We start from the raw sequence: 19,371 nt of genomic DNA, 5'->3' as shown, positions 1-19,371 counted from the left end.
TACTCACTTTTGTGAGATACTATATATATATATATATATATATATATATATATATATATATATATATATATATAATTATCATTTTGAGGACATTAATAGAAATACAAGCTGTACAGGCAAAAGCATGAAAACCAAAATTACAGATACTTCAAAAATATGAGAAAAGCTTAAACTTTAAACGAAAACAAAGTTATTGTCCTCAATTTTAACACCTAAAATAAGAGAAAGACACCATTCTTGAGTCCATCACACAGCGTAGAGAAAATCATATAGGTGTTTTGTCTAATAAAGTTTGCTTATCACTTTAAAGCTATTCTATATTGTTCCTTAAGTAAAGCATTGTTATTAAAGTGATATAGAAAACGGGCAGAACTGGACAGCCATCCAACACAATAAATCTATGCATGATAACTAACCATAAAAAGTATAAGCCTTATTAAAGTAAAATGCCAGATTTGGTGGAGTAATTAAGTTTTGGTCTAGCTCCCAAATATAAATCATTATAATTTTAGTTATCATTGTAGTGTCTTGCTATGTTATTGGCGCCATCTAGTGACCAAAAAAATGAACTGGACTTATTAGCAGATTAATATAGCTAAACTCTCAAATGCAGGATAGGAGGGAAGCATGACGAGTAAATGTTTATATAAATTAAATATAAAATCTTAGTAGGCTTGTGATGAATTAGAAGGGCATACACCTTGGTAACTAGTATAGCGTAAGTGAAAAATCGCCTAGTTATTATGAAAACACATATTGGCTTTATATATATATATATATCTATATATCTATATATCTATATATATATATATATATATATATATATATATATATATATATATATATATATATATATATATATATATATATATATATATATATAGGCTGATGACGGGGAGGAAGTCCCTGAAAACGTTTCATTAAAGATTTTTTCTTCACTAAGAAAGACCTGAGAGTGCATCCGTTTTTCCAGGAGTATCCATTGCATGCTTGCACCCAGGCAGATGTCTTAAGGAGGGTAACACTGTACTGTGAACGGTATATATATATATATATATATATATACAGGTATATTATAGTATTCTGCCTTCACCTGAGGCTACGGCCGCAAGCCACAGCATAGGGGCAAACTGGCGTGGTCCTATGTTATAAAATCATTACTAGAAGATAGGTCTAGTTTCTCAATTGCATTCTGGACATTAGAATTTCAACAAAACTACATATAGATAATATCCAATTATCCTAAGTGCCATAAAGTAAAGTACAATATTATGTGCTTAATAAAGAAAATAGTAAGCAATATTTCTTAGAAATATTAGATGATTTCTGTATTATAAAACTAAAGTCGGCATTATATGGGATTTAAATAATACCCTTAACTGTAGCATCTTACTATAAAACACAACTTTAAACAGTAAAACAAGTAGACAACCATATTATTAGATAATATTGCACCTAAATATAGATTATACATTATACAGAGCAACTTGAAGCATAATGATCCAATCCATATCACATTAACCCTCTCTGAAGGTTGAATCAAACCTGTTCCTATAAAAACACAGAATGCAAGTATTAAAAGTCCCAGTAGGAGCACAATGGAGAAATCCAAATCTCTTTTTATAAGGTAGGGTCCATGTTAGCATACCATTGAGATCCATTAAAAATCCGGTACAAAATTGCGGTGATCGATATTGTAATGTCCCGTATTTATCTCTTGAATGCCATATAGTGAATGGATACTATCAAGCCATAAAGCTGCCTTTACGGGATTTTCTACAGGTTTGAACCCAAGAGTGGTGATCAGCCATTAGAGGCATACTCTAAGGTCGGTGCTCCATCAGGATTGAGCAGAGCTGCAAGTGACCAGACTCCTATCCTCCATGTTAGCTGAAGTGATGGTAGAATGCCATAGATCTTGGCATATCTAGAGTTTCCAAAATAAGGCTAAAATGTGCAAGCAGTGATAGTTTAATAGCTATATAGTAAAAACAATGTTCATTTATTAACAGGACTATATAGTCAAGACAATAGGCATAAAACCAATATAAAGACAATGAAAATAAATAATAATAAAAAAGGTAGGATTTACAATAATGTGGAATATTGCACTTATGACAACTATATATATATATATATATATATATATATATAGTTGTGGGTTCCAGTTGTTAGTGCTCAGAGAATGGAGAAAACACAAAGAAAAACAACTTATGGTGCAGTATGTCCGTACTTGATATAGGTTACTAATAAGGAATAGAAAGGTGCTCACCTTTTAAAACCTCAAACATGTGAGGTATGTTGATTGCACGGAGGGGATATGAATCCCTATCTGTGTTAAAGATGTAGTTCTTGATCTGTATTACAGATGTATATCTTACTTCAACCTTTTGAAGTATAGTATTCCTCTCATCGAACCTCTCAGAGTATGGTATTCATTCCTTTTCCTCTATGGAGTATGATGAAGTATGGTGAATTATAGTGAAAAATCCCTTAATGAAGTTTGGGATAGTGGAAAAGATGCACTTTCAAACTTGCATAGTGGCAAGCAAAAACATGATGGTGTCAAGCGTGTGTGGCGGCAACCAGGTGAGCAGTACAAAGACAAATGTGTGTTGCCTACAGTCAAGCATGGTGGTGGGAGTGTCATGGTCAGGGCCTGCATGAGTGCTGCCAGCACTGGGGAGCTACAGTTCATTGAGGGAACCATGAAAGCCAACATGTACTGTGACATACTGAAGCAAAGCATGATCTCCTCCCTTCGGAGACTGGGCCACAGGGCAGTATTCCAACATGATAATGACCCCAAACACACCTCCAAAATGACCACTGCCTTGCTAAAGAAGCTGAGGGTAAGGGTGATGGACTGGCCAAGCATGTTTCCAGACCTAAAACCTATTGATCATCTGTGGGGCATCCTCAAACGGAAGGTGGGGGAGCGCAAGGTCTCTAAAATCCACCAGCTCCGTGATGTCATCATGGAGGAGTGGAAGAGGACTCCAGTGACAACCTGTGAAGCTCTGGTGAACTCCATGCCCAAGAGGGTTAAGGCAGTGCTGGAAAATAATGGTGGCCACACAAAATATTGACACTTTGGGCCCAATTTAGACATTTCCACTTAGGGGTGTACTCACTTTTGTTGCCAACGGTTTAGACATTAATGGCTGTGTGTTGAGTTATTTTGAGGGGACAGCACATTTACACTGTTATACAGGCTGTACACTCACTACTTTACATTGTAGCATGTCATTTCTTCAGTGTTGTCACATGAAAAGTTATAATACAATTTTTACAAAAATATGAGGGGTGTACTCACTTTTGTGGGATACTGTGTGTGTGTATATATATACACATATATACACATTTATGGCTCTAAGAAGTCATGCTAGAGTGCTAACTTTACATGGAAATTATATACAGTATATATATATATATACACACATACATACATTTATATATATACTGTATATATATATATATATATATATATATATATATATATATATATATATATATATATATATATATATATATATATATACACACACAGGTGGCCCTTGATTTAAGCTGGTTCAATTTGCGCCGTTTCAGAATAACAACCTTTTTTTCAGTCATGTGACTGCTATTGAAAAGCATTGAGAAGCATTGCATTGATTAAAATAGGCAGAAGGTGGAGCTGTCCACTTGTGTTGCTGCAAAATTATGCAAAGCCAAGCACACAAACAGGCTGGAATTAATTAGTCTAGCTAGACATGAGCTATCGAGCAGCTTTCATAGGAACAAGATCTTCCTGTCTATAAATCAGTCCAGATTGGAATGCATAGAAAGAACTGCTTGCAGAAAAATGCAAATAAAGTCTGTGTTGTGTGATTATTTCATAAGGTTTATAATGCAGTTTAGCAAATGTTTTTGTTCATATAACGTAGTTTAATTATATATTATGTGTTGTGTGATTATTTGATACTGTTTATAATACTGTTTAGCATTTAAAGTCTTCATTTCAAAGCTTTAAAAATAATGTATTAGGTGTTACTTATGACAATTTTGAGAGGGGTTTGGAACCTAAGTCCCTCACTTCCCATTGACTTACATTATAAACTGGGTTTCAATTTACAATGGTTTCGATTTACAACCATTCCTTCTGGAACCTAACCCTGGCATAAACTGAGGGCTACCTGTATATACATACATACATACATACATACATATACACACACACACTTTTTCAGCACAATTTTTTCTGTCCACGCAATTTATTTGTCGTATGTGCAATATTCCACATTTTTGTACATCCACCATTTTTTTTTATTATTTATTCTCATTGTCTCATTGTTCATTGTTTTTATGCATATTGTCTTGACTATATAGTCCTGTTAATAAATTAACAATGTTTTTACTACATAGCTATTGAACTATCACTGCTTGCACACTTTAGCCTTATTTAGGCGCTCCTTTTAATTTTCTAATAACATTCTTTCACAATCTCGTTAGGTGATCGTTTGTTCACTAAGTGAGTCTGTGTGCCTCTCTTGGCGCTGTAACTATATTTTCTACCTGCATATCTAGAGTTTCCCTCAGTTGGTATTTTTCCCTAGAATTAGGTGTTGGGATCCAGTGTCCTTTATTAATAGGAGGAGGCATCAAAGTATCTTGTACTGTCTGTAATCTGTCACTGAAACAGTTTCTTTGCTTCAGAACTTCTATCTTGCCATTTATCTATGTTTGATGGAGTGGCTTTTCACTATATTTTTTACTATTTTCCTCCCACGATCATTAATTAGGGCCCCCAAACCCCCACCCCACCATTTTTCTGTAGCATACCGCCCCTTCCATCTCTCTCTCTCTCTCTCTCTCTCTCTCTCTCTCTCTCTCTCTCTATATATATATATATACACACATACACATATATATTTATTTAAGGCTAGGGCCATCTAACTTCTGCCGCCTCCTTCCTCCCTCCCCCCTCCCCCGCTGGACCACCCACCTTCCTCCTGGATTCCCTCCCACACCTCCCGCCGACACCAGCAGATTATCACTACACACAGTGACAAAAACAGTGTCACTGTGTGTAATGACCTGGCATTTGCCCTCATTTGGAAATGGAGCACCGATCACGCTCCAGTACCATATGTGGACAGATGCCTGGAGCTCAGGAACTCCAGTTTTCAGCTGTAACTTAATAGCCAAGACTGCTGGAGCTTCCTAAAGCTCCGATGTATATATATATATATATATGTTGTGCGGTACGATAGCCAAATTACCGCACAATGTATATATACACGTCTTTTTGGGTGAAGGGGTTAATAAAGAAGAAGGGAAATTAAAATCTAATTGTATTCCTGAGGAATGTTTAGCCTTAGGTAAATTAAAAAATATTCCTGATATCATTGTTGATATCATGTTGTAGTAATGGATACTGTAAAATATAAAAATGAAATCTTTAGACAACTTGGTGATATTGAAGTATATAGAGAGTTAGATCAAGATCCTTTACCTCACTTTATGATAAGGGTTAAGGAGATTTTGCTTGAGGCCTTAGAAAAAGGTATTATAACCAATAAATTGTTTGAGTTTCTTATGCCAGATAGATCGATGACTCCTTATTTCTATATCTTACCCAAGGTGCATAAGGTTCTGTATGATCCTCCAGGTCGGCCCATTGTGGCCTCTATTGGTTCTTTATTTAGCTGTATAGCTAAATTTTTGGAAAAGCTTTTGACATCAATAATTATGGGAGGAACATCTTACTTGAAAGGACACTGGGAATTTTCTATTTAAAGGACCATTAAATTTGACATTGCATCAGCACATATAATGTTTTATTATTGCTAGTGAAACATTATTGCAATATACATTCATTATTTATTTTGCACCCCTTTTTTTAAGTTTCAAAAATACTTTATTTGTAATTTGACTTGCATACAAAATATCAACTTCACATCTCATTTTAACAAATATCAAAACCCAAGTTTTAACTAAGTGGGAGATGCGCACAAAAGAATGTTCGTACTACTTTACTGTATAATTCAGTTAGTCCTCTTAATTCCAGTCTTTATACAGTAATACTAATTCAGCTTGTAATTAATGAGATACAAATATTGACAGCTCCTCTTAAAATCATAAGCCAAAAACACTAACAAAACAATACAGACTATAAACTAGCTTAGTCCGTAAATCTAATACACTTTAATATAAATTTTCAATATAGCCCAAGGTTAAGCCATAACTCATGTCTCAAGTGGTTTATCAGGTAAATAATTTTAAAATAATGTGCTGATATAAGAAGGGTTACATAACCCTTATGTACTTTGAAACCCATAGTAAAATGCTCTAAATCCTATAAGTTTAACTTAATGCATTGGTAGAATTATATCTATATTGTTCCCAAAGGAAAACAATGTCATAATATACATTCAATCTGTTAGTAGAGAAAAAGAAATATCTTTCCATTTTAATTATAAAATCCACCTGTTCCAACCAGCTTTCTATTGTTGGTATGTGTGATGATTTCCAAAATCTTGGAATTAGCTTTTTGGCGGCATTAACCATAATCTGGGTTAGAGCGCGTCTTAATTTACAGGTAATACTAGATAGATCATTAAAAATTACCAAAGTTGGAGAGAACTCTAAGGTAAGCCCCGCGGCCTTTCCAATTTCTATATATACATCTCTCCAAAAGGGACGTAGGAAATTGCAATCCCACCAAGTGTGAAACATGGTACCCTCCTGACCACACCCCCTCCAGCATCTGTTGCTCGTGTTCTTAAACATATGTTTTAATCTGTTAGGGGTCAGGTACCATCTCATCAAAACATTTAAATTAGTCTCCATACTTGAAAATGAGTGTGAAGATTTTGCTGTATAGGAGGACCACCGTCTCCATTGCTGCGAATAAATCTGCATGTTCATTTCTTTCTCCCATTTCTGTACATAAATAGGCCTGGGTGGAAGATGTGTATCCCTGATGTACTTATATACTGTAGATATTGTACCTGTCTTTATAGGCTCCTTACCTAAGCACAATGATTCGAAAGCAGTTGGTGAGCGTAGAAATTCTGTCTTATTTTTATGTGTGAATATATAGTGTCTAGTCTGGTGGAAAGTAAGCCATGAAGGGAAGTAGTCATACCCTTGTTCCTGTAAGGCCTGTTTATTTAGCATTTTGCCTCCTTTTATTAAATTGCAAATTGGGATTAAATCATCTAAAGTATTAATATCTCTAGAAACCCACCCGATATCGGATCTACTTTCTTCTAATTCCCTGTTATATAACAATGTTGTCAGTGGGGAGTATGGTGTAGATATTTTAGTGTGTTTATTCCTATAGGTTGACCAAAAAGACCAAGTCTCATTAAAGATAGTATAAGGCTTACCAGTGTTTAGCAGTGTAGTGGGAATTGATGGAGCCCAACATAGTCCGCCCAAGTGTGATATTTTTAGTGACTGTCCCTCTAATCGGACCAATTTCTTATGAGATGACTTATTATGACGGCACCAATCTACAACTCTGCTTAATGATATCGCTGCCTTATACCACTGCAAATTGGGAACTCCCAAACCACCTCCCTCTCTAGGAGCATACAAAACACTTTGGGATACTCTAGGTGGTTTTCTTTGCCATATATATGAATTTAGTATTGTTTGTAATTTACGAATCTCTCTAGTGATAGTTCCTAAGGGTAGGGCCTGAAAAAGATACAGTGCTTTCGGCAGCAAGATCATTTTTGCGGCCGAGATTCTACCCAACCATGATATATTTTGTTTTGGTAGCCACCTAGAAGTTAAAGATTGGAATTCAGTTATAAGTCTCCCGTAATTAAATTTTCGCAGGTCGCCCTCATTTGAGGTTAGATGAATGCCTAAATATTTTAGCGATGTCTGATTAATCCTAAATGGGCTGCTAATTCTAATGTCATTCAGCATTTCTGCTGACATATTAATAGGGTATAACTCAGATTTGGATGGATTAATTAAAAAATTGGATGCGGAGTTATATTTAACTAATTCCTCCTGGACCCCTTTCAAGGAATCCACCGGATTGGACAGAGTCAACAAAACATCGTCGGCAAACATAGCTAGTTTATAGGAAGTTTTTTGAATCTCTATACCTCTTATATTAAGATTAGCACGAATCTCAGCTGCCAATGGTTCCAGGGAAAGTACGAACAATAATGGGGATAGGGGGCAGCCCTGTCTTGTCCCATTGCGGATCTCAAAGGCATCTGACAGCAGACTGTTGACCCTAACTTGTGCTGAGGGGTTGGCATACAGAGCCAAAATTTGGCAGATGAATTTAGAGGGGAAGCCAAATTTAATTAATGTAGAATGCAAGAAGGTCCAATCTAGTCTGTCGAATGCCTTTTCCGCATCCGTCGAGAGAAAGACAGCTGGGGTTTTAGAAACTTTAATTTGATCTAATAGGGTAACAACCTTACCCACATTATCTCTGGCCTCCCTGTTCTTTACAAATCCTACTTGATCTTCATCTACCAATGTAGGAAGTAGAGCACTCATCCTGGTAGCTAGTATTTTTGAATATACTTTAATATCTGCATTTACCAGAGAAATAGGTCGAAAGTTGGCCGGTGTCGTGGTCGGGTTCCCAGGTTTAGGAATAACCGTTATATATGGGCTTGTAACATAGTGTCAGGAAACCCAGCGTTATCAGATAAGGAATTAAATAGCATTGCTAATTGTGGGCTAAGCTGGGATTTGAAAGTTTTATAATACATATCAGAAAAGCCATCTGGCCCCGAAGCTTTATTTGGTTTCAGATCTGAAATTGCTGTTTGAATCTCCTCTGTACTTATAGGTAATTCTAATGTCTGTATCTCTTCTGCAGACAGTTTTGGTAGGACAATATCTCTCAAATATTGAAAACACTTTTCTCTATGGGCTTCTAAAGGTCTATTTGTATTAATATTGTATAGTCTGTGGTAATATTCCTGAAAAATCAGAAGTGAGTGTATATAAGACTTATGTTGTTGCTTCTTAAGGGCCCTGGCTAAATATTTACCCGTTTTATTACTTTCCCCGTAAAATTTCTGTTGTAAAAATAAAGCTTTCCTCTGAAATTCGATATGTAGGTGCTAATTTAATAGTTTTCTTTTCTCATTAAGAGCTTGTATTATTGCGTCATCTTTAGGATTAAGTTTTGCTAAATAATCTAGTTCTGAAATTTCTCCTGCCAAAGTCAAATATATTTTCCTATTTACCCTCTGTTTAGTGGTTTTAATCTTAATTAGTTCCCCTCTCATGTACGCCTTATGCGCTTCCCATATTATGTCTAATTTAGTTTCTGGGGTAGTATTTATAGAAAAATAAGTATCCATCTGTTTAGTAAGGTTGTCAACTATTTTTGGATCCAAAAGTAAAGAATCATCTAGCCTCCAACAAAAGGGGCGAATTGGTGTAGAGGGCCATTGTAGAAAGCATTCCACCAATGAGTGGTCAGACCACGTGGTATGTTTTATGTCACAATGCTTAATTTATGACAGTGCTAAATGATCTGTTAAAATATAATCCAATCTGGAATAACTCTTGTGTGGAAATGTGAAAAAGGTTTAATCCTTCCTAGAAGGATGTAGGTAGCGCCAAGTGTCATGTAGAGTAAGTGACCTAATAGATTGCCATATAGATTTGGAAACTTTATGTGGTATACAAGTAGTAGAGCTTGAGCTATCTAAGATTGGGTCAAGTGGGATATTTAGATCTCCTCCCACTATCAGAGGTCTCTTAGAGATATTCAAAATTTTCTGGGTTACTTGTTTGAGGAAAGTGTCTTGGTGTTGGTTTGGGGCATATAAATTAACTAGTGTTACTGGTTTGCCATAAAGCAAACCAACTATACATATAAACCTACCTTCCTTATCAATTTGTATAACCTTAAAAGGGATAGATCTATGAATAAGGATACTAACCCCATTAATCTTTTTATGTTGGTATACACTATGATAATGTTGGGTATACTAAGTAGAAACATATCGTGGAATACTATTTGATTTAAAGTGGGTTTCTTGTAATAGGAGAATCTTACCCCCTCGCTTGTATAAATCATGTAGAGCCAATGTTCTTTTATGTGGGATATTGAATCCTTTAACATTTTGGGTAATTATATGTATATGTTGTGCTTTACCTTGTGGGACCATCAGAATATATCGTATAACTCGTTAATCTTCACCACTTGAGACATTCTGGCTATAGAAGCATCGCATACAAACCCTGGGCTTAACAATAATAACAAAAGAAAAAATTTAACCATAGAAAGAAAAAATAACCATCTTTGAATTAGGAACATTGAGCTCCCGAATCAGAAGCTTAGTAACAGTTATCAATAGACAAAAAAGAAAAGAGAAAAGAGAAGAGGGGGGGGGGGGATTAGCCAAGTTGGGCCAAGCTCAAATAGACATTAGAACCATGTTGAAAATAACATTATAAGGTAGATCAAAGCTTTACATTCAAACTCCGGGTTATATAACTGTTATTCGTCTATAATCATTTAATATTATTCATAAATACTCCCACAAGTCGTGGTGGAGAAAGTTTTAAATATTTACCTCTCTTCCATTCTATAATTTCAACTATAGACTTTCTCAACTTGTCATTTATAAATGCTAGACAGTCACCAGACCTGTATAGCTGCAACTGAATTAAGTCACCTAATCTAATGCTAAGTCCTGTAACATCTGTAAAACAACTTACCATTAAATTGGGTTGCTTCCACTGCAATAGAATGAAACATGGACTCTCCAGAGCACCGTCATCATAACCATGCTGTCCTTAAACATAATATCAAGTAGTCCCATGACTTGCAGCAACAGTGTTATTCTGTCTGGAGACAATCTTGTCATTCCTTCGATAAGGAACTTTCTGCCACTCCATTCTCTGAGGAAGTGGGGCCTCTTTACTGGTGTGCTTGTCTGAAGTCACCTTTAAGGTCTCATTTATTCCAGAAAGGTCCAATTTCAATTCTCTGCAAACTGAAGGAATGTCTTCCTGTGATTGCCAAAAAAATCTTCGTCCTTTCCATTGAATCTGTAGGCTAAATGGATGTCCCCATCTGTATGGTATATTTTGCTGGCGAAGTTTAGAAGTAAGCGGTCTCTTCTTTTCTGTAGGGTCCTAGATGATAAGTCCTCAAACAGCTGAAAATTGATATCTCTGAATTTTATTGAATGTTTTTGCCTCGCCTTTTTCATTAACATCTCTTTAATAGAATAGCTGGTAATTTTAACAATTACATCACTCGGGGGTTGACCTTCTAAAAGTTTGGATCGTAAGGCTCTATGGATTCTGTCAAGGGCAAAGGTTGAGTCATCACCCTCCTCTGTCAGAAAGGCAAATAAACCTTGAACATACGTTTTCAGGTCTTGTGCAGGAACTTCTTCAGGAATACCCCTGATTCTTATATTTTGACGACGACTCCTGTTCTCTAGGTCATCTACCTTGTTTTCTAATTGTAGAATTGTTGAATCTTGCTGTGACATTCTATCTGAAAAGTTGTGCAATATCTTATCCTGCTGGCTCGAATCACCTTCCAACTTTTCCACTCTTTGACCTATCTCTGCTAGATCTTTTTTATGTCAGCTATTTCTTCACGTATGCATTGTTTCACCTGCTGCACTAGAGATGTAAAGTCTTTTTTTGAGGGCAATGAATCAAGTAGAGCTTTTGGTATAGTGACTGGTTGTCCAGTACTCTCAGAGTCAGACTCTGAAGATGTAGAATCACTTCTCACTCTGGGTTCCAGATTTAGATTGCCTGGGGTTTGCAGTGGTTCAATATTTTTAAAAAATTTGTTCACTGAAGGTAGCCCACATGCCTTTTTCTTTACCGATATCTCCTTTGGTGCCTTTTTTAGGTGACATGTCAGCTGAATCCTCTATTTCTGGAGAATCGGTAAATCAATGTCTCTTTTTCTGTGTGCTCACTTGTTCACAAACACCCACCACTTTCTAGAGCAGTCCAAATCCAATACAGAATCTATACAAGATATAGGAGCTTATTGCACAATTAGGTGTAATATTTATTCAAACTCTTTGCCCCAAACAGCACTTAAGAAGACAGTCAAGCTGAACTTAACATAGAGAAGGGCCAGTATTGCGGTAATCTGTAACTAGCCGGAGCAAAAAGATTGCAGGCCCCTATGTTATTATCTTGACAAAAACCCTCTGCGGTCAAAGTCATTTGAAATCTTTCAGTATCAACTTTATTTAACACTTTGCCATACTTGTGTTATGCTATAAAAGAGTTCCTGTTGCATCTTCCATACGGTGGTTCTATGAGCTAAACACATGAAAGTGAAGATTAGGCCTTAACATTAACGAGCATCAGTTGCTAGTTGTGACGCACTTCCATTATAGAAAGGGGGCTACTGCATTTTCTGTGTAACACTTATAAGCCTCTGACTCTGGCCCATTGTTTAAACTTTTGCCCCAATATTTATTTGTTTGTGCTTGTGAGCCTTTGTTTTCCACCACAGCCTAATTAAAAGGTGTCACTATCCGTATCTCACATAATAGCCTTAGTATAGGTCACGACGGCATAACTATCCTCTTATTCCGAGGTGTTGTCAGCCGATTTCAGGTCTGTTCTATCTTCCGGAGTAACCTCCTCTGTTAGTAGCCAGAGAAATAGCGTCCGGTACAAGCGTGACCTCTTAGACTTGCCAGTTCATATATGAGAGATATCTCCCCAATTGCCAACGTAGTCATTCCGGATGCCCCAACGAGTAGCCAAATGTATTATGGCTCCTTTATTGATGTTTCACTGACATATTCGGTCCAGGTTCGCTTAGCAATTTACAGCTTGGCCCACTTTTAAGCACGGAGCTCACTCTGGTGCAGCCATCTCAGTTGAGCGCTGGCTCCGCCCCCCCTATTTTTGCACCCTTTTTTGTTGTAAAATAAATCTAAAAATTATGTGTTCCACTTTCTCCCAGGGAGGCTTGGGTTAATACTTTAAGACATTAATGCAAGCTTTTATTTATTTTTCACTCCCTCCTTAAGCTTCTATGGCGTCACTTGCTTTTACAAGGTGGATTATCAGTTTTGCATCAACAATCATGATAGCAAAAGGACACTACTCCCAGTTGGGGGCGCCAATGGGCACAATAATAAAGTGTGTATATGTATATATATATATCCCAACAAGAGAATGCACTCACAGGTCTTCTTTGAACAAACACATTTTTAATGGAATGTTTTCGGGGATCTTGTCCCCTTCATCAGCTGACGAGGGGACAAGATCCCTGAAAACGTTCCATTAAAAATTTGTTTGTTCAAAGAAGACCTGTGAGTGCATTCTCTTGTTGGGATATTGATCGTTTACATTGCACCCAGGCAGATGACTAATGGTGAGTCGTGCTGTAAAGGTGTGAGATTTATATATATAAATAACAAAAACAGAATCACTTACACCATGGTTGGACCACTCCATGATCATTTTAGAGCTCATATGGCCCTCTGCCCCGCTATCCCAATAGCGCTGAAGATTAGATGAATCCCTCCTTAAAGACTATAATCTGACCGAACAAATCTCAAAATCTTTAACTGAATACTTTCGGTTCAAATCAAACTGACTCCATCACCCCCACCACCAACTGGGACGCACATAAGGCGGTGATACAAGGTGAATTTCTAAAACACAAGGCAAGGTTAGTGAAGTCCAAAAGAGTAGAGTACAATGCCCTACAGAACTTGGAAATGAGGCATACTTTAGCCCCTATATACGCTAGCTTACTTAGGGATCTAAGTAAAGCTAGATCTACATTTAACTCATTCCTCTGCAAAGAGACGCAGAGACGTGCCTTTTTCCTTAAAAAACTATATTTCGGGGAAGGGAACAAAGTAGGAACACTTTTAGCAAAGGCCTTGAAACAGAAAACGCTTAACTCATATGTAATAAGCCTCTCCACACCCAACCATCCCAACGTATAAGATAGCAAAGGAATTGCTTCGCTATTTAAAGACTACTATCAAATGATATAACCTCCTCCCAATAGCAAGTACTCAAGACATACAAAAAATGGAAACATATGTATCAGAAGCAGACGTAACCGCCCTCTCGCAAGAAGAATCTAAGATTCTTGAAACCCCAATTGACGTTTCGGAGGTGCTGCGAGTGATTGATTCCTTGCCAAACCAGAAAAGTTTGGGACCTGACGGTCTCCCTAACATATACTACAAAATGTTTAAAAATATTTTAGCCCCGCAATTGGCCAAACTCTTCCAGTCTTTAGATAATAATGAGTCCTTTTCTTCTGACATGCTTCGGCAAACACGTTACCCTCATTCATAAAATAGACAAGTCCCATCAAGAACCTGGGAGCTACCGACCAATCTCCCTAATAAACTCTGACGCCAAAATATTTGCTAAAATCCTTGCCAATATAATAAACAAATTCTTACCACAGCTAGTTAATGTTGATCAGGTTGGCTTTGTTCTGCATAGGGAGGCCAGAGACAATACAATCAGAACATTGCATCCGATTGATCACGCTACGGCACTAGATGAAGCACTGGTCCTCGTCTCTACCGACGTGGAAAAAGCATTCAATAAACTTCACTGGCACTATCTCAAAATAGTTCTAAAAGGCTTCGGTCTTGGCACACTTATGATAGACAGGATATTTGACCTATACTGTAACCCCTCCACAAGAATTAAGGTAAATAGTACTCTGACCACTTCCTAATAAACAACGGAACGTGACAAGGATGTCCGCTTTCCCCTCTACTATTCGCCCTTGCTATGGAACCACTGGCTGCCCATGTTAGATCAAACTGTGGCATTGCAGGGGTGCCGGTGGGCTCTAATAACTATAAGATCAGCTTATATGCGGACGATAGCTTGTTCACTATCACAGACCCTTAGCACTTGATCCCTCCACTCCTTACCGAACTTCACAGATTCGGTGAACTTTCCCATTTCCATATTAACTGCCAGAAATCGAACATACTAAACATTAACTTATCCTCCCAGAAACTACAAGAACTAGCTAGATTATGCCCCTATCAAATCTGAGAAGACAATATTGTAGGTAATTATATTTTCTCCGGCAGGAGTAATTATTCCTTACTGGCTGAAGAAACTGATATACCTATTCCCAATAACAGGCACCTGGAGAATCGCCAAATAATAGACAGAAGCAGAGAGGCACTTGGCAATTCTGTTTATTTTCAGCATAGACAAAACACTTATACATTCTGAGCCCCATAGAAAACGGGAAGTCATTTTCCCAAATATGGGCACACGACAATTTCTTTATAATGTACTTATCAGCAATTTATAATGCCCAACACCCCCCCAACATTAGTTGCACTGTGGTTTTGTTAGAAGAATAAAATATGTTGCAATTGCACGTAGACGGGAAACTTTGAAGCTCTGATATTAAGAAATTACAGAAACAAAAGAATATAATGCATTTTACAATTTAACAGAAATATTTAACCCTATGATTGCATGTAGTAATACAGTAATATAACAATAAGTAATAAGCCGCATATATAGGCCTATTGAATATATAGGGATATATATATATATATCTTCATTCCCCTCTTTGATCACAAAGTGATCACAACAATCAGCATTATACCTGAGTGTTTATAATGTTGGGGATCTCATATATATCGTTACGTACTTCATATGTGGTTGGTATGCCTCTTAACAAATTCTCATATTCATGTTCAGTATGCCTTTCAATAGTGGCCTTAATTCTTCTGCGAAGAGTGCAAGTGAGGTATAGATTCCACATTAACAGTATTAATATACATGCAATGATTATGAGTGGGTAGAATGACATTTGTAATATCTGATTACCTGTTGTAGACCAGCCGGTCAGCGAATCATACCAATGATGTGTAAGATCATTTTGTATTTTTGAAGATACAGACAACAACTTGTTTTTAACAAAATGCGTTTGTATTTCCCCATGAGAAATAGCTTTTTCATGTTGTTGTAATGAATTGAAGAATTCTTTCTGTCCAATCATTAATTGTAAAATGGTGGTGGAGGGTAACTGGTATGAAGAAATAGGTAGGTCATGTGGCACATAGAATGCATGTTTGTAAATATTCAGTACAGGGTGTAATAGATAGGTTTTACCTCTCCAGGTAAAAAAACTAATATTAAATACACACCCAGAGAATGGTAACTGTTTGTCAACCATAGGAATATTTACTGGCAAACTAGTAGACATGCATACTGTTTGAGGTGCAATTTCTATTATGACTGAGAAATTTCCAGGATATACCTGCCATGTGAATGAATTAATCTCAGATGCCAATAAACATGGTTCAAAATATGGAGAGGCGTGACGACACGCCAATCCATGATCAGTCTGATCACAATGTTCAAGTGAAGATGTGGTGTTGTCATGAGGAAATATATATTTTCCATGATATGTGGGTTTCCACCATGTCCAATTAGAATGCAACAAATTAAAAACTGGATGTGAAAAATTTGACAGCTACTTTAACAATACCAGCTGTGTAGGCAGTGATTGACACTAGGCAAGAGTGTTTGGAACTATTACCATTATGTTCCCATTCTACGCACTTAACACTAGTAGTATCAATATGTATCCACACATTTTCATTATTGTGTCCTATTGTTAACAAGCTGCGTAATTTGTCAGTTTTAGGGATCATTAGAATGTTTTCCAAATCTAAACGCTGTTGACTCATATATACATACCGTAAACCACAAAGACTCCAACTACTACTATCTGATACCAGGTTTTCCACAGTCATAGTAAGGTTATCCAAATATCTACACAATAGTCAAAGAGAAACTCTTAATACTGTGCCAGCAGTCCAAAAGTATTTATGTGTCCAAAAGTGTGGGAGCCTTATGTGTTACCAGTGCAAACAGTAAAATATTATAATATCAATTGGCCGCAAGCAGCCACAAATAGTTGCACACAAGCAAGCAAACAAGAAATGTAACCATGTGTAAGCGGCTGTTCAAGCACTCTTTAGCAAACCAAATGCTTCACTCACCCGTGACTACGGATCATTGACTACGGATCATTTCCGAAACATTGCCCTCAGCACCTTCCACATCGTTTTGCTGTGATTCTCTATGTTTTATTTGAGCAAAGAATAAAGGAATATACTTTTATGCAGCTGGGATCGTCTTTCTTTGAATTATCCAAATATCTATACATACTTGACTCAAGCTCTAGGCCTTTTCTTTGTGCCTCATAGACTGTAGGTGCCCATTGTCCTATCAAGTGTAGTGATGAGCCGATGTCTGCACCAGCACTAGATAATTTGTTATTGATAACTTCATTGTCTATACCATTAAGGACACCAAGTGTAGCTCCAGTACCCCCTAGCAAGGTGTCATACCATTCACGTCGCCTGCGTGAGCGGCGGCATAAAGAGACATCTGGCGTAGAAATGTTAAGGGATATTTGTACCATTTTTGAAAATGTGGTAGTATTTACACAAGTGTGAGCTAAAGGAACAGTGGTATAGTTATGGTTACTGCTGGGAACAAAAGCCAGGCAATAAGCCAATTTCCAATAATATGCATAAGGATATTCCTCCCCCTGCACATTACTAGGCCTTATATATGTAAATATGACATAAGTACCTGTACTCCATTCTATGTCCATATAATTGGGTGCTTGGTTTATCTTAAACGTATGTGGTAGGAAGTAATTGTTAGAGCGGAGTATATCTTTAATGTTATCATGCGTGTTCTGACTGTCCCTCAAATCCTCCAAACTTCTCAATGCCTCAGGGAGTCTAGAGGGTGTGAATAATAAATGATAAGCGGGTTTGGGGCCTGGGGGATAGGCAGTAACTCGAGTATTACATTTCTTTGAGTCTTTATTGGGCAAAAACAGGAATTGACCTAAAGGCCTGTCATAGCAAATGGGCTTAATAGTGGAAGTAAGACTTAAAGTCCTACATGATTTCCAATTAGTACAATAAACCTTTTTTTCAGTCTCCCTTTCAGCTGACATCAAATATGTATAATTGAAACGGGTAGCTGTATGCCAATCATGTGTACTGCAGCAATCAACAGGAATATAGGGTGTCCTATGAGCATATAATGGTTTTGTATATTCATTACAGAATTGTACAAAAACATTAAGTTCTGTTGTGTACTTTGGCATATTCATCGTATTCAAAAATACAAGATATGTGTTCTGAGGCCATGTTACCACTGTAGTTTGACTCCCCCCCCCCTCTTGTATAAGTGTTACATTAGATGATAGTTCATTTTGTTTAAGGAAAAACCAAAAAGACCGTATTACCTTAAGTTCTGTTGTATCGTATGATTTTGGATTCTTTACTTTAATCACAAAGTCATTTGTCATACCCATAAACCGGAGAGGAAGATGTGACAAAAGATAACTTGTATAATTAGTAAAAGAAGTTACCTGCATGCTACAGTGTTGTGTGTCGTAATGGGGGTCAATGTCAATACATTTGAAGTGACATTGTGACATAGATTCTTTGATGAAACATAGAAACATAGATATTGACGGCAGATAAGAGCCATAGGCCCAGCAAGTCTGCCCGACCTTACCTAACAGTATAAACTTATCTAGTTCGTAGGATAGCCCTATGCTTGTCCCATGCATTTTTAAAGTCCCCCACAGTGTTTGTTGCTACTACCTCTTGAGGAAGTTTATTCCATAAATGAAGATTTAAAAATAAATACTTCACATCTTTGCCTTGTTTTACACCTTTTTTGATCCATACCTTCTATGTTTATACTATAATCATGTGTAGTATAACCATTCCAAGCAAACAAATCATAACAATTTACAAGTGTACCTGGAGTCCTATGCAATGGTGCAGATCTTTTATGTTTCCCTTGGGAAATAGAGGTATTTGCATATGAGGTAAATGAAGTGTCAGAACCATTTTGAATCTCTGTATTTGTATTTGTGTAATTAATATTCCTTCTACCGAGCAAAAATTCACATTGTGGATCAAAAGATCCTGTAGCCTCAGGGTATCCATAACAGGAGAATATTATGACTGGTATGTAAGCGAACAAAAGAGCACCAAACACTATCATTACCGTTTTGCATGGGTGGTCCATCATTACAATGGGGGGCATCCTTAAGACTTAGCTGATACTGACAAGTTCAGAATCAGTACCACTGTTAAAACTTATTGCAACTTAAATAGTAATGTCTGCCAAGGCTATGGGACAGTGTGTTAAGTGATGTGCTATATCTCTTTCTACAACTGCATGTAAGTGTTTCAGAGATGCCACTTGATCACACAACACCCTAATCTCTTGCTCTAAACGCTGTTGTTTTTCCCAGGCCCGTGTAAGCTCAGCTGTCTTTTTTGGTCTGTATTTTCTAGAAGCTAATCTATTATACTGATGCTCCTTAAGCTGACG

Source organism: Bombina bombina, chromosome 6, assembly GCF_027579735.1.
Source record: "Bombina bombina isolate aBomBom1 chromosome 6, aBomBom1.pri, whole genome shotgun sequence".
NCBI lineage: Eukaryota > Metazoa > Chordata > Amphibia > Anura > Bombinatoridae > Bombina > Bombina bombina.
Note: the sequence above shows the minus strand (reverse complement) of the source record.